This window comes from Phyllobates terribilis, unplaced genomic scaffold (assembly GCF_046119375.1).
Source record: "Phyllobates terribilis strain yellow unplaced genomic scaffold, ASM4611937v1 Scaffold_3__8_contigs__length_932513732, whole genome shotgun sequence".
In the NCBI taxonomy this organism is placed as follows: domain Eukaryota; kingdom Metazoa; phylum Chordata; class Amphibia; order Anura; family Dendrobatidae; genus Phyllobates; species Phyllobates terribilis.
Window position 1 is genome coordinate 245250163 of NW_027362763.1, and position 15844 is coordinate 245266006.

The following is a 15844-nucleotide window of genomic DNA, read 5'->3' on the forward strand; positions in this document are numbered from 1 at the left end:
AGGGGGTAATACCCACGGAGCTTCCCAGGCTACTAATATCAGCCCCCAGCTGAATACATAGCCTTTACTAGCTATTAAAATGGGGGACCCCCCAAAAAAAATGACGTGGGGTCCCCCCTAATTTAATAGCTAGCAAAGGCTAGGCAGACAGCTGGGGGCTGATATTAATAGCCCAGGAAGGGAGCCATGAATATTGGCCCCCTCCCAGGCTAGAAACACCAGCCGTCAGCCGCCCCAGAAATGGCGCATTCATAGGATGCGCCAATTCTGGCACTTAGCCTCGCTCTTCCACGCTGCCCTGGTGCGGTGGCAGGGGGTAATAGGGTTGGGGTTGATGTCAGCTTATAATGCCAGCTGACATCAAGCCCAGGTTAGTAATGGAGAGGCGTCTATAAGACACCCCCATTACTAACCCCATAGTCAAAGTTAAAAAAAACACAAACACCCAGAATAAAGTCCTTTAATTGAAATAAAGACACAGTCCTTTATTGTTCTAAATTAAACCATACTTACCGTTACGCCCATTCCAGCTGAAGCCAACGATCTCCTGCAATAAAAGAAAAATAATAAAGCAACCTCATCCTTACCTTTCCATGGTTCCCACGACAGCTTCAGCTCTGCTACATCGAGATGACAGGCTGGACCGCAGCAGAACGCTGCCATCCAGCCTGTCATCCCGCAGACACTGAGAAGCGCAGGCTTGCTTGCGCTGCTCAGCGTCTCTCTGTGGCGACATCCAGATGAGCCGAGTTCATGTCCAATGAACTCGGCTCACCTCATTCACGTCACTGACAGCGTGGGAAAATTCTCACGCTGAAGCGCTGATTGCAGGAGAATTTTCCCACGCTGTCAGTGACGTGCAGGAGGTGAGCTGAGTTCATTGGACATGAGCTCACCTCATGCACATCACTGACAGCGTGGGAGAATTCTCCTGCACTCAGCACTTCAGCGTGAGAATTTTCCCACGCTGTCAGTGACGTGCATGAGGTGAGCCGAGTTCATTGGACATGACCTCGGCTCATCTGGATGCCGTCACAGCGAGACAGTGAGGAGCGCAAGCATGCCTGCGCTTCTCAGTGTCTGCGGGATGACAGACTGGATGGCAGCGTTCTGCTGCGGTCCAGCCAGTCATCTCGATGTAGCAGAGCTGAAGCTGTCGTGGGAACCATGGAAAGGTAAGGATGAGGTTGGTTTATTATTTTTCTTTTATTGCAGGAGATCGTTGGCTTCAGCTGGAATGGGTGTGATGGTAAGTATGGTTTAATTTAGAACAATAAAGAATTGTGTCTTTATTTCAATTAAAGGACTTTATTCTGGGTGTTGTGTTTTTTTTAAATACTTTACTAGAAATTCATGGCGGTCATGTCTAATACTGGCGTGACCCCATGAATTTTGGGCTTGGGGCCAGCTGATAATACCAAGCTGGCCCTAACCCCTTTATTACCCAGTGAGCCACCGCACCAGGGCCCTGGATGAGTTGGGTACAGCGCCAGAAGATGGCGCTTCTATGAACGCGCCATTTTCCGGGGTGGCTGCGGACTGCAATTTGTAGTGGGGGGGGGCCCAGAAAGCTTGGGCCTCCCTGCGCTGCAGATTCCAGCCCCCAGCTGCCTAGTTGTACCTGGCTGGACACAAAAATAGGGCGAAGCCCCACGTACTTTTTTTTTAATTATTTCATGAAATTCATGAAATAATTAAGAAAAAAAGGGCTTCCCTATATTGTTGTGTCCGGCCAGGTACTAATAGGCAGCTGGTGGTTGGGGGCAGCCCGTTCCTGCCTGCTGTACCTGGCTGGACACAAATATTGTGCGAAGCCCCACTTCAATTTTTTTTAATTATTTCATGAAATTCATGAAATAATTAAGAAAAAAAGGGCTTCCCTATATTGTTGTGTCCGGCCAGGTACAAATAGGCAGCTGGTGGATGGGGGCAGCCCGTTCCTGCCTGCTGTACCTGGCTGGACACAAATATAGTGCGAAGCCCCACTTCAATTTTTTTAAATTATTTCAGGAAATTCATGAAATAATTTAAAAAAAATTGACGTGGGGCTTCGCACTATGTTTGTGTCCAGCCAGGTACAGCAGGCAGGAACGGGCTGCCCCCAACCACCAGCTGCCTATTTGTACCTGGCCGGACACAGCAATATAGGGAAGCCCTTTTTTCTTAATTATTTCATGAAATAATTTAAAGAAAATTGACGTGGGGCTTCGCCCTGTTTTTGTGTCCAGCCAGGTACAACTAGGCAGCTGGGGGCTGGAATCCGCAGCGCAGGGAGGCCCAAGCTTTCTGGGCCACCCCCGCTGCAAATTGCAGTCCGCAGCCACCCCGGAAAATGGCGCGTTCATAGAAGCGCCATCTTCTGGCGCTGTACCCAACTCATCCAGGGCCCTGATGCGGTGGCTCACTGGGTAATAAAGGGGTTAGGGCCAGCTTGGCATTATCAGCTGGCCCTAAGCCCGAAATTCATGGGGTCACGCCAATATTAGACATGACCACCATGAATTTCTAGTAAAGAATTTAAAAAAAACACAACACCCAGAAAAACGTCCTTTAATTGAAATAAACACACAATTCTTTATTGTTCTAAATTAAACCATACTTACCATCACGCCCATTCCAGCTGAAGCCAACGATCTCCTGAAATAAAAGAAAAATAATAAAGCAACATCATCCTTACCTTTCCATGGTTCCCATGACAGCTTCAGCTCTGCTACATCGAGATGACAGGCTGGACCGCAGCAGAACGCTGCCATCCAGTCTGTCATCCCGCAGACACTGAGAAGCGCAGGCTTGCTTGCGCTCCACAGTGTCTCTCTGTGAGGGCATCCAGATGAGCCGAGTTAATGTCCAATGAACTCGGCTCACCTCATGCACGTCACTGACAGCGTGGGAAAATTCTCCTGCACTCAGCGCTTCAGCGTGGGAGAATTCTCACACTGAAGCGCTGAGTGCAGGAGAATTCTCCCACGCTGTCAGTGACGTGCAGGAGGTGAGCTGAGTTCATTGGACATGAGCTCACCTTATGCACGTCACTGACAGCGTGGGAAAATTCTCCTGCACTCAGCGCTTCAGCTTGAGAATTTTCCCACGCTGTCAGTGACGTGCATGAGGTGAGCCGAGTTCATTGGACATGAACTCGGCTCATCTGGATGTCGTCACAGAGAGACGCTGAGCAGCGCAAGCAAGCCTGCGCTTCTCAGTGTCTGCGGGATGAGAGGCTGGATGGCAGCGTTCTGCTGCGGTCCAGCCTGTCATCTCGATGTAGCAGAGCTGAAGCTGTCGTGGGAACCATGGAAAGGTAAGGATGAGGTTGCTTTATTATTTTTCTTTTATTGCAGGAGATCGTTGGCTTCAGCTGGAATGGGCGTGACGGTAAGTATGGTTTAATTTAGAACAATAAAGGATTGTGTCTTTATTTCAATTAAAGGACTTTATTCTGGGTGTTTGTGTTTTTTTTAACTTTGACTATGGGGTTAGTAATGGGGGTGTCTTATAGACGCCTCTCCATTACTAACCTGGGCTTGATGTCAGCTGGCATTATAAGCTGACATCAACCCCAACCCTATTACCCCCTGCCACCGCACCAGGGCAGCGTGGAAGAGCGAGGCTAAGTGCCAGAATTGGCGCATCCTATGAATGCGCCATTTCTGGGGCGGCTGACGGCTGGTGTTTCTAGCCTGGGAGGGGGCCAATATTCATGGCTCCCTTCCTGGGCTATTAATATCAGCCCCCAGCTGTCTGCCTAGCCTTTGCTAGCTATTAAATTAGGGGGGACCCCACGTCATTTTTTTGGGGGGGTCCCCCATTTTAATAGCTAGTAAAGGCTATGTATTCAGCTGGGGGCTGATATTAGTAGCCTGGGAAGCTCCGTGGGTATTACCCCCTTCCCAGGCTTCAAACATCTGCCCCAGCCGTCTGCTTAACCTCCGCTAGAGCCTAAAATTAAGGGGAACCCCACGCCAATTTTTTTAATAATAAATCCTTTATTTTAATACTAAATGACAAGTACAGTAACCAACACTATCACTGTACTTCATATATATGTGGCTGACATGTTTCTATCTATCTAATCTATGTGTGAAGCTCTATTCTGTCTGTTATAAATTGTCGGGTACCGCTGCTGAATTGCCGGCCGGCTTTTTTAAAGAGACGGTGCATGAAAACACTATTATTTTTTTTGATAAATCCTTTACGCTAAATGACAAGTACAGTAACCAGCACTTTCACTGTACTTCGTATATATGTGGCTGACATGTTTCTATCTATCTAATCTATGTGTGAAGCTCTATTCTTTCGGTTCTAAATTGTCGGGTACAGGTGTATGCCGCTGCTGAATTGCCGGCTTTTCATGTTTCACTGTTGGCACTGTTCCCATCGATTTGGGCAATCACTGTAATGCCACAACCACCATGGCTGTGGCATTACAGTGAGTGGCAGACAATCCATGCAGGACACGCTTTTGGTGTACGAACAGTTATCGAACATAACCTCGAACAGCCGAATTTTTTGCAAATCGTTCGGGTTCGTCGAACAACTCGAACACCGCCCAAAACAGCTCGAATTTGAGATTGGCGAACAGTTCTAGTCGAACACCGCTCATCTCTAATTACTAACCCCTGGGCTTGATGCCAGCTGACACTACACAGCTGACATCAACTACAAAAGCTATAACGGTGATTGCCATTGCTCCAGGGCAATTGGGAATAGTCGAGGCTAGTGACAGAATTTGCGCATCTAATGGATATGCCATTTCTGGGGCGGCTGAGCACTGGTCTTATTAGGCTGGGAAGGGACCAATATCGATGGACCTTCCCAGCCTATTAATATTAACCCCCAGCTGTCTGCTTTACCTTAGCATGCTATTAAAAATAGAGGGGACCCACATAATTTTTTTGGGGGGAACCCCCCATTTTTAATAGCCAGGAAATGCAAAGCAGACAGCTGGGGGATGATATTAATAGGCTGGGAAGGTCGATGGATATTGGCCCCTTCCCAGCCTAATAAGATCAGCTCACAGTTATCTTCTTTCCCTTGGCAGTTTATTAAAAATAGGGGGGACCCCACGTAATTTTTTAGGGTCCACCCGTTTTTAGTAACCAGCAAAGGCAAAGCAGACAGCTGTGAGCTGATATTAATAGGCTGGGAAGTTCCATAGTTATTGGGCCTTTCTAAGCAAAATAAGACCAGCATACAGCCAATAGAAGCCAATGAGGGCCCGAACTTTTGTGCTGTACAATGGGGATAGTAAGGGGTAAGGGGCTGCAAAAGGAAGCAGAATGGGGGTAAGAGCAGGACAATTACCCTGTAAACAAATGTGGTCAGGGGAATTGGGTTGAATCCGCACCTCGCTACCTCATCGGATGTCACTATTACGTCAGACGAATCATGTGATACGGATATGCACCTTGCACCAATGTGACGTTCCGCACCCCTCAGGGACACGAAAGGTCAGATTGGTACAATTTTACACAGACACCCCCTGTCTACATGGGCCCAGGAAAGCACTGTGAGTGAGAGGATGTGGCCCAAGTAGTCACTGACGTGGCACCACACTCGCTCACACCCCTGACAGAACCTTATCAGTAGTGTTGAGCCAACCCCGTAGTGTTCGAGTTCGGTTCGTCGAACACCCGTGTGTTCACCGAACTGTTGGTCGAACAGTTCGTCGAACACCTTCGAACACCGTTAAATCCAATGGCAGGCAAACAAAAACACATAGAAACACATAGAAAACACCCTCAAAGGTGTCCAAAAGCTGACAAACTGCTCAGAAGACATAACTAACACATGGAAAAGTGACAAGTACATATAATCATGCGAAAAGAAAAGAGGTGGAGGAGTAAAAGGAGGGGGAGACACAGATTTAGGCATGTCATGCCCTTCTAAAATCCAAAAAGTGAGAAGCCGACACGGCCAGTCCGTTCCTGCCCGTGCGACCTCCGTGTCGCTGGGTTTGTGCCAGAGCCGCGGTGGACCCTGACGGCCAGCCTCCCTCTTCCAATACTGGTGCCTGTCCGCTGGTGGGTCGAGCGAGCCCCCCTGTGGTGGACGCAGCTCTAAGCTTTTTAATTTAAATTGTCTCTCTAATTTGAATGAATGCACTTTAAATCCTTTTACAAGGATCTATTGGAGGGCAAGTCTCATGCCAGCAGCCGCGTAATTCCAGCTCCAGTAGCGTCCACTAAAGCTGCTGCAGTTAAAAAGCTTTTATAAGGATCGAGCTCGGCTGTCCACCGCAAGGCATCCTACCACCAGTCCCAGCCCCTATGCCTTGGGGTGCTTCCTGATGCTCTTCACTGAGTATCCCGTGGTCCCGAAGCATTTCCTTTGAAAAAATTAAGTGTCTAAACTACAGGTGGTGTAGCTTGCTTAACAGCCGGGATAATCCGCTGACTAGCAGACACTGCTACTAGGCACAAAGTATTTCCTGGGCTAGATGCAGTTAAAAATTTGTAATTAGATACTCTCGTTGGATGCTGAGAAAGCATTCCATAGAGTCTCCTGGCACGCCATATATTATTCTCTTAAAAAGCTTGGGGTAGGGGTCTAGGGGACCCTTTTATAGCCAAAATCACGGCCCTGTATCGCAATACGTCACCTAGGCTGAAGATAGATGGAAATGTAGCACCCTGAGGGCTCGGTTGCTACAGAGGTATTGCACCTCACCCAGAGGTGTGATATCTCACTCTCAGGTAAGGATGGAGTGTGGATCAGGACCCGACACCTGCATGCATTACACCACATTGCCATGGGGCAGGACGACCAATATGCCTCTGAGATGGGCACAACAGTCCCTGTCCCTGGCTGGAGTGGGGGGAGGGAACACTGAGGAAGGGGAACCCTGTAGTGCAGGAGCAGGGAGGAAGCAGTTCCTGGGTGCATTGAGAAGGGAGTATAAAAGGTGGGTACCATCTTAGTTCAGTGCAGAGAAGTCTAAGCAGAAGTGACAGGGAGCAGGGGCTCTGCATGAGCTCTGCTCCGGAGGCGGGCCTAGTAACAGAGGCCCAGGCCTGGAAGAGGGAGAAGGAAGAGGAGCGGCTCCAGGAACAAGGAACGAAGGGATCCCAGGGGTGCGGACGGGCGAGTCGCTACCGCATGCCCGAATCCACCTGCATGGAGGGGTCAGGCCAAAGGGGGAGACCGCTCCCCGAAACTAGTAGAGGCGGGAAACGACCCTCAGCTAGAAACCGGAGGCTGTGACATTTTATGTGGCGCAGCCCCTCGCTACACCTGCAAGGAAGGCACCACATAGGGTCAGGGAAACTGGCGCCAAGTTTACCAAGAGGAGGCCCGAGGCAGCCGGACAGAAGGGTTGGTAAGAAAGGCCAGACAAAGGACACACAAAGGGGGTCCTGTGAAGCACTCCAAAGTTATCTGGGAGTTGTCTGAGCCCCTCACCTGGTGAGCACAGTACGACGTGGGCAGCCGTTACCTGCAGAAGTGGTCTGGATAATAAGAACTGTGAGTAAAGGCCCTGGACAGCATCACTGACTCCGTGTCGTTACTGCTGCTGCCCTGCACCATCACCCCCATCCTCCGCATACACTGCCCTGAGGCTATACTACGCTCTGCTGCACCCACAACACCAGCCTCAGCGGTCTGCCCTGCAGCGGCGGTTCACTCTGAACGCAATCCACGGGTGGCGTAGTCCGACGTTTAAACATCAAAACCACATAAATAGTTCCGCCACTGGTTTGACCGCCCTGAGCCACGGAACCGGGTCGCCGCCACGGAGACTACAACCACCAGCATCCACCAAAAAGGGTCCGGCTCCGGGTGTCCCAAGGCCCAGGGGGCGCGTCAGAACATTTTCATCACCTTTCATAATCACCAATGGGACAAGGCAGGGATGTCCTCTGTCCCCTCTCTTATACATCCTAGTGACGGAGCACCTGCTCTCATCAATTCGCCATAACCCCAATATTAGGTGGATTGAGGTGGGAGGCACTGAGTACAAGTGCTCTCTATTTGCTGATGATGTCCTAGTATATATCACTCAATCATATATATCCATCCCTGCTGTTATGGCTAAAAAAGATCACTTTGTTACATGGTCAAATTTTAAAATCAATGCAGCGAAGTCTGAGGCCCTCGATGTCTCCCTCCCCAAATCCATACAGGATTCCATCCAGTCCAACTTTCCCTTTGCCTGGCCCTCACAGGGTATCAAATACTTAGGAATTCCTATTCATAGAGACCTCTCTCGTCTATGTTATCTTAATTTTGGGCCCTTTATTGAACAACACCGTACAGACCATGGTTGGCAAGTTAGAACTGTAAGATTCACTACGTGATCCACTGGTGTTTTGTGGAAAAGCACATGTACACTGTGTTCCAAATAATTATGCAAAAAGTGTTTAGGAGTGATAAGGGAAGAATTTGTTTGTTTGTCAGTTAAACTCATTGATGGTGATGTGTGTCAGGGCTCTTTATATCACTGTAAGCAATTGCAGACACCTGTGATAATTAGTTTGGCAGGTGTGTCCAATGAAAGGCAAGACTACTTAAGAAGGCTGTCTCACATTATTAAGCAGCCTACATTTTCTGCCAAAATGGGAAAGAAAAAGGATGTGTCGGCTGCTGAGAAGCAACAAATTTTGGAGTGTTTAGGTCAAGGCATGACTACAATCAACATTGTGCGATGATCAGGATGAAGTGTCTTGGCAATCAAGAAGTATGTAGCTGATTCACAGTACACACGTGTGCGTGCTGATAAGGGCAAATTGAGGACTCTTTCCTACAGGCAATTACATCAGGTTAAAAGAGCAGCGGCAAAAAAGCCTTGTCATAGCAGCAGACAAATTTTTGAAGCTGCTGGTGCCTCCACCGTCCCCCGAACAACAAGATGCAGGGTCCTTCAGAGGTTTGCAGCTGTGCGTACGCCATCCTGTCGACCTCCTCTATCCACTGCACACAAGCAGAAACGGCTCCAGTGGGCCAAACAATACATGAAGACTGATTTCAAAACTGTTTTGTTCATGGATGAGTGCCGTGCAACGCTCGATGGTCCAGATGGATAGAGTGGAGGATGGCTGGTTGATGGACACCCCACGCAAACACGGCTAGAGCGCCAACAAGGAGGAGGTGGAGTAATGTTTGGGGCTGGAATCATGGGGAGAGAGATTGTCGGCCCCTTTAGGATCCCTGAAGGGGTAAAGATGAACTCCATAATGTATGTGGAGTTTCTCAAACAGCACTTCCTGCCATGGTTCAAGAAGAAGAACCGTGTATTCCACAGTAAGATCATTTTCATGCATGATAATGCACCGTCTCATGCTGCACATAACACATCTGCATCTCTGGCTGATATGGGCATAAAAGGGGACAAACTTATGGTGTGACCCCCATGCTCCCCTGACCCCTACCCCATTCAGAACCTCTGGAGCATCATCAAAAGGAGTGTCTATGATGGCGGGAGGCAATTCAAATCTAAGCAACAGCTCTGGGAGGGTATTCTGTCCTCATGCAAAACAATTGAAGCAGAAACCATCCAAAACCTGACAAATTCAATGGACGAGAGAGTTCAGAAGCTCCTTTCGAACAAGGGGTCCTATGTGCAAATGTAACATCACCTGGAATAAAGTTTTGAGTTGAAAACTGTTTGATTTCAGTTTCTAATAACCTGCTAATGCTTATAATTTCAAAAATGACCATTTTTTGGTCTTTATTAAAATGAAAAGGTGGATCGAAGAGAGTGGGGGATCTAAGAGTGTGGCAACCCAGTAGTCAGGATTACTTCGAATTCTGACAATCTGAGGGTCATGTTGCAGGTAGTGCAGCAAGAAGGCACTTATGTATCTTGCGCATCTCGGAGCCCCAAAATTATTTTCCGGGCTAGATGCAGCTAAAAATTATTATTAATTTTAAATCTGGTGGAGCTTAGTATAGATGGCCTAATAGAAGCAGTACTGCACACTGCTACAAAGCCCAAATTATTCTCCAGCCAAGATACAGATAAACATGATTAGTAATTTTAAATCTGGTGGAGCTTAGTGTAGATGGCCTAATAGAATCAGTGCTGCACACTGCTACAAAGCCCAAATTATTTTCCAGCCAAGATACAGATAAACATGATTAATAATTTTAAATCTGGTGGAGCTTAGTATAGATGGCCTAATAGGATCAGTACTGCACACTGCTACAAAGCCCAAATTATTTTCCAGCCAAGATACAGATAAACATGATTAGTAATTTGAAAGCTTAAAACGGTTGGTGAGGTGATTTTAACCAATCATCAAGCTTTTACTCTCCCCAGGATGACACAGGGGTAAAAAATCGTTTCGGATCCATGATTTGTTCATCTTTATGAACGTGAGTCTGTCTACATTATCAGTGGAGAGCCACGTGCGCTTATCTGTCAGCACACCACCAGCAGCGCTGATCACACCTTCAGACAGAACGCTGGCTGCGGGGCATGACAAGATCTCCAAGGCGTAAGTGGCTAGCTCTGGCCATTTATCCAGATTGGAAGCCCAAAAAGAGCAAGGGTCAAGTGACACAGTCATGGCTTCAATGTTTACTTGGAGATACCCCTGTACCATCATCTCTAGGCGTTGACTATGTGTCAGACTTCTTGTCTCCTGTGGCCTTGCAAAGGATGTGCTAAAAAAGTGGTGAAATGATTCCGCAAAATTGATGTTACCAGCAGATACTGTGTTTCTGTTATGGTTTGAGTGCTGAACACTCGACGGTCCCACGGTTGGCAAGTTGGAACTGTGAGATTCACTACGTGCACCACTAGTGTTTTGGGGAAAAGCACATGTAAGATTCTGCAACAGTCTCTGCTGATACTCCTGCATGCGAGCATCCCTTTCTATGGCAGGAATAATTTCTGCAAATTTACTTTTGTACCGGGGATCTAACAGTGTGGCAACCCAGTAGTCAGGATTATTTCTAATTCTCACAATTCGAGGGTCATGTTGCAGGTAGTGCAGCAAGAAGGCACTCATGTGTCTTGCACATCCAGGAGCACCAAGTCCCTGTTGTGTTGGTGGTGAGGTAACAATCATGCTTCCTTCCTCTGTCCTCTCCCCCCAACCTCGCACAACAGAAATGTGATCAAGGTCTCCCTCATCTGATAAGTCTTCCATCAGTTCGTCCTCCACTTCTTCCTGGGCTCCTGCACCTTCCTCACTAGTTTGGCTGCTACCATGCGCCCTGGTAAAACCATCTCCCCCACCCTCACATGCCTGCCGCCTTGGTGCTGCCGACCGTCTGGACCTTGCACATGTTAGCCCTTCCGCATACAACTCCTCCTCCTCTACTTCCTCCACCTCCTCTTGTGCCACCACCTGACTCCGAATTCTGTTTAACATGTGCTCCAGCATGTAAATCACCGGAATAGTCATGCTGATAATGGCATCGTCAGCACTAAACATCTTCGTCGCCATTTCAAAACTGTGTAGAAGGGTGCATAGGTCCCTGATCTGAGACCACTCCTCCAGCGTGATTTGCCCCACCTCTGGATCTCGTTGGCCCTGGCTATACGTCAGAACGTATTGCACCAGGGCTTCTCGGTGCTGCCACAGTCGCTGCAACATGTGCAGAGTTGAATTCCACCGGGTAGGCGCATCGCATTTTAGCCGGTGAAGTGGCACGCCCAACGACTTCTGTAGAGATGTAAGTCGCTGAGCTGCGGGATGCGAACGGCGGAAGTGAGCACACAGCGACCGTGCCCTCTGCAGAAGGCCATCTAGTCCGGGATAGTGGGCTAAAAATTGCTGGACAACCAGGTTCAACATGTGAGCCATACAAGGCACGTGTGTGATATTGCCCCGGCGAAGGGCCGCACCCAGGTTTGCAGCATTGTTGCACACCGCCTTCCCTGGTTTCAGGTCCAGTGGAGACAACCATTCATGAAATTGTTTTTCCAGAGCTGACCACAACTCTTCAGCTGTGTGACTCACATTTCCCAGACATTTCAAAGTAAAAACCACCTGATGACGTTGAGCCCTACTGCCAGCATAGTAAGGAGGTGTGCAGGATCCCTTCTGCGCAGTTAGAAAGCTTGTGGCATGACCAGACAGGCTTTGGGTGCAGGTGGAGGACCGAGAGGAGGTTGAGGAGGCAGAAGCAGTGGAGGAACTTTGAGATAAAGAGGATTGACGCACAACTCGTGGGGATGGCAAGACTTGGACAACAGCCCCTTGTCCTGCTGTCACCATAGTTACCCAGTGCCCAGTCAGCGACATGTAACGCCCCTATTCATGCCTACTCGTCCAAGTGTCTGTGGTGAAATGCACCCTGTCACACACAGAGTTTCTCAAAGAAGCGGTGATGTTGTGTGCGACATGCTGGTGGAGCGCAGGCACACCTTTCTTTGAGAAGTAGTGCCGACTGGGCATCTGGTACTGGGGCACTGCGACGGACATAAGGTCTCGAAAATCCTCTGTGTCCACCAGGCGGAAAGGCAGCATTTCTGTAGCCAAGAGCTTGCAGATGGTGAAATTCAACCTCTTAGCTTTCTCATGGCTAGGAGGAAATGGTCTTTTACTTGTCCACATCTGAGGGACCGAGGTCTGGCTATTGTGCTTAGACAGGGTTGACAAAGGTGTCCCCGGCAAACTGCCGGTCTGTGAGGAAGATGCAGGCGGACATGTTAGGTTGCCTTGATCCAAAGTTGGTGCTATCGATGTCGGACAGCGCTCAACACCAGCTGGTGTTACCACCTCCAAAGAAAATGATGACCTGCCAATCACGCTGGCTGTTGCGGGTAAAGAGGTGGCAGATCTGTGTCCCAAAACAGGTGTGACTGCTGTCCCCCCTTTCACAGAGGATGAAGAGGCCGCGGATGCACAAGATGTGGCAGACGGTGGTTGGCCCGGCCGGCTAGGCCGCATTGTAGCACAGTGAGCTTACCACTGCAACTTATGCTTCATGTCCATGTGCCGATTCATGCATGAAGTACTCAAACTATGTATTTTTTGGTCTCTACTTAGCTTTTGCTGACAAATGTTACAGATAACACGAGTTGGGTCATCTTTATCGATCTGAAAAAATGCCCAGGCTATGCAAGGCTTAGCACCCATGCGACCTGAAGAGCCACAACGACTTGTGGTGAGGGGCAGAGTTGTGTTTGAGGATGCAGTTGTTGCCGTGCTTCTAGTACTACGTCTCTGTCCAGGAAGGCGCAACCTGACCTCGTCGTCACTAGCATTCTCCTCCACCTCCTCTGCTGACCTCATCTCTTGGCTGACTGTGGGTTGACAGTAAGTGGGATCTCCAACCTCATCATCATCACCCTGTGTGTTATCACACCCGTCGTCCTCAGAGCCAACCTGTTCCTGCCCTGACAAAAAACTAAAGTTGTCGCTCCAATCAGGTATTTGAGTCTCATCATCGTCTTCCTCATTGTCTCCACCAACAGGAGTTACAGTTTGGGAATGAGGGTCTACATTATGGTCAGAACCTTCTGCGTCTGGTCCTGGATCCGACTCATAAAGATTCTGGGCATCAGTGCAGATCATTTCCTCGTCTGGATTCACAGAAGCGCTGGAGCCCACCTCTGATTCCCAGGCTATAGTATGAGTAAACAGCTCTGCAGACTCAACCATCTGTTCTACCTCATACTCAGGCGGGCAGCTAGAGATTTGGGAGCTGTAAGGAAGCAAGTGCGATTGGGGTGACACCTCTGAGGACTGGAGTATTTGTGATGTTGAAGTTGATGTGGAGGAGAGCCCACTTAAACTAGCACTTGATATCCGTTGAAGCACCTGCTGTTTTTGTGCCTCATCTGGAATATGTAGCGATTGGCGTGGCCGTAAGAAAGGAATCTTATCACATTGTCCGCTAAAAGAAGTAGACATTTTAGTTTGGCTGGAAGATGGTCTTTCTTCTGCAGATGTTACTGTTGCTTTAACACCTACCCCACGGACACAACCTTTTTTCCCCTTCCCAACACGCCTATTCCCCTTTCCACCAGCAGCAGGCCTTTTTCCACTCATTTTGGTGGTTAACTAATTCACAACTCTGGAGTTTGCACAAAAAAACAATGGATGGGAACCGAGCAGAGCTGAGTGGCCAAACTGTGGTATTAGGCCAAAACTATTGGCTGGGTTAGATGCAGAAAAAATTATATTCAATTTGCAACCTGATGGAGGTCAGTATAGATGGACTAATAGACCAAGTCCCAAAACTGCTAGAAGCCCAAATATTTTTTCAGAGCTAGATGCAGAAAAAAATTATATTGAATTTGCAACCTGATGGAGGTCAGTATGGATGGACTAATAGAGAAAGTCCCACACACTGCTAGAAGCCCAAATAATTTTTTAGAGCTAGATGCAGAAAAAAATTATATTCAATTTGCAACCTGATGGAGGTCAGTATAGATGGACTAATAGACCAAGTCCCACACACTGCTAGAAGCCCAAATATTTTTTCAGAGCTAGATGCAGATAAAAATTATTTTTAATTTGCAACCTGATGGAGGTCAGTATAGATGGACTAATAGACCAAGTCCCACACACTGCTATAAGCCCAAATATTTTTTCAGAGCTAGATGCAGAAAAAAATTATATTCAATTTGCAACCTGATGGAGGTCAGTATAGATGGACTAATAGAATGATGCTATGCCCAAAAGGTTTTACTTCACTAGGTGCAGTAAAAAAATTGGTATTCTATACACAGGTGGTGTAGCTTGCAACACAGATAGGCTACTCCACTGACTAACACACTCTGAAATAGGCCAAAAAGGATTAGCTTTGCTAGATTTAGCCAAATGCTGTGAAAAAAACTTGCACAGCACTGCACAGACCTGCCTGGCAAAAACTGATAGGAACTGATGTAACTTAGTCCTGAAAAGGACTGCAATTACAATTAGTCTTTACTGCCAACCTATCTATTTAAGAGCACAGACCTGCCTGATAAAAGTCGTAGGAAATGCTGTAACCTAGTCCTTAAAAGGACTACAATCACAACTATTCCCTACTCCCAAGCTATCTGTAGATTTGTGCGAAAATTGGCTTGAAATTAACAAGGTATAGCGCACACAGCAACAGCGGTGCCGTCTAACATGCTGCTGCAGCAGTGAGAAAATGGTGGCGACGGGGAAAATGGCTGGGTCTTATAGGGCAAGGACATGTGACATACACTGCCAATGACACATGCCCTTGCTTGTGTGAAAAAAAGCACTTTGCTCCGTGTGTGCGCTGCTGATAGGCTGACAGATTGCACCTCCCCACTGTAAATGCAGGAAAGAGAAAAAAAATGGAGATCTTCATTATTCCTGCAGAGATCCATCCCCTGCCCCTCCCCCTGCCTCACTGTACACTCAAACTGCGTATTAACATTAATTTTCAACTTTACTGAGAAAAAATCCAGTTATGATTTTGGTGCACGAACAGTTATCGAACATAACCTCGAACAGCCGTATTTTTTTCAAATCGTTCGTGTTCGCCAAACGGCTCGAACACCGCCCAAAACAGCTCGAATTTGAGATTGGCGAACAGTTCGAGTCGAATAATGCTCATCTCTACTTATCAGCCCAGTAGAACTGCAACCAGTTCCTGTTTGATATAAGCCATGTTCATTAACGGAATTATATTAAGCCAGAGTCTAGCCCTCGTAGCATGGGAACTTGAACAGACAAACAGACGGCAGGATTTGTGGATCGAGATAAAACAGCAGCCCAAGCTTAAATTAGGTATTTAATTGCCTTAAGGGCACACTAGACAATACACTATATACACAAAGGTTATACATATATAATGGTCAGATATGCAAATATAATAGTTGTGGGGCAAAAGATATAAGCAGATGAATCATGTCAATTACCGGTGTGACATCCAACCATGTGTGCACTGGGCCTCATGGGGGCCTAAGCTTCCAGCGGGTTCCTAGGTCCTT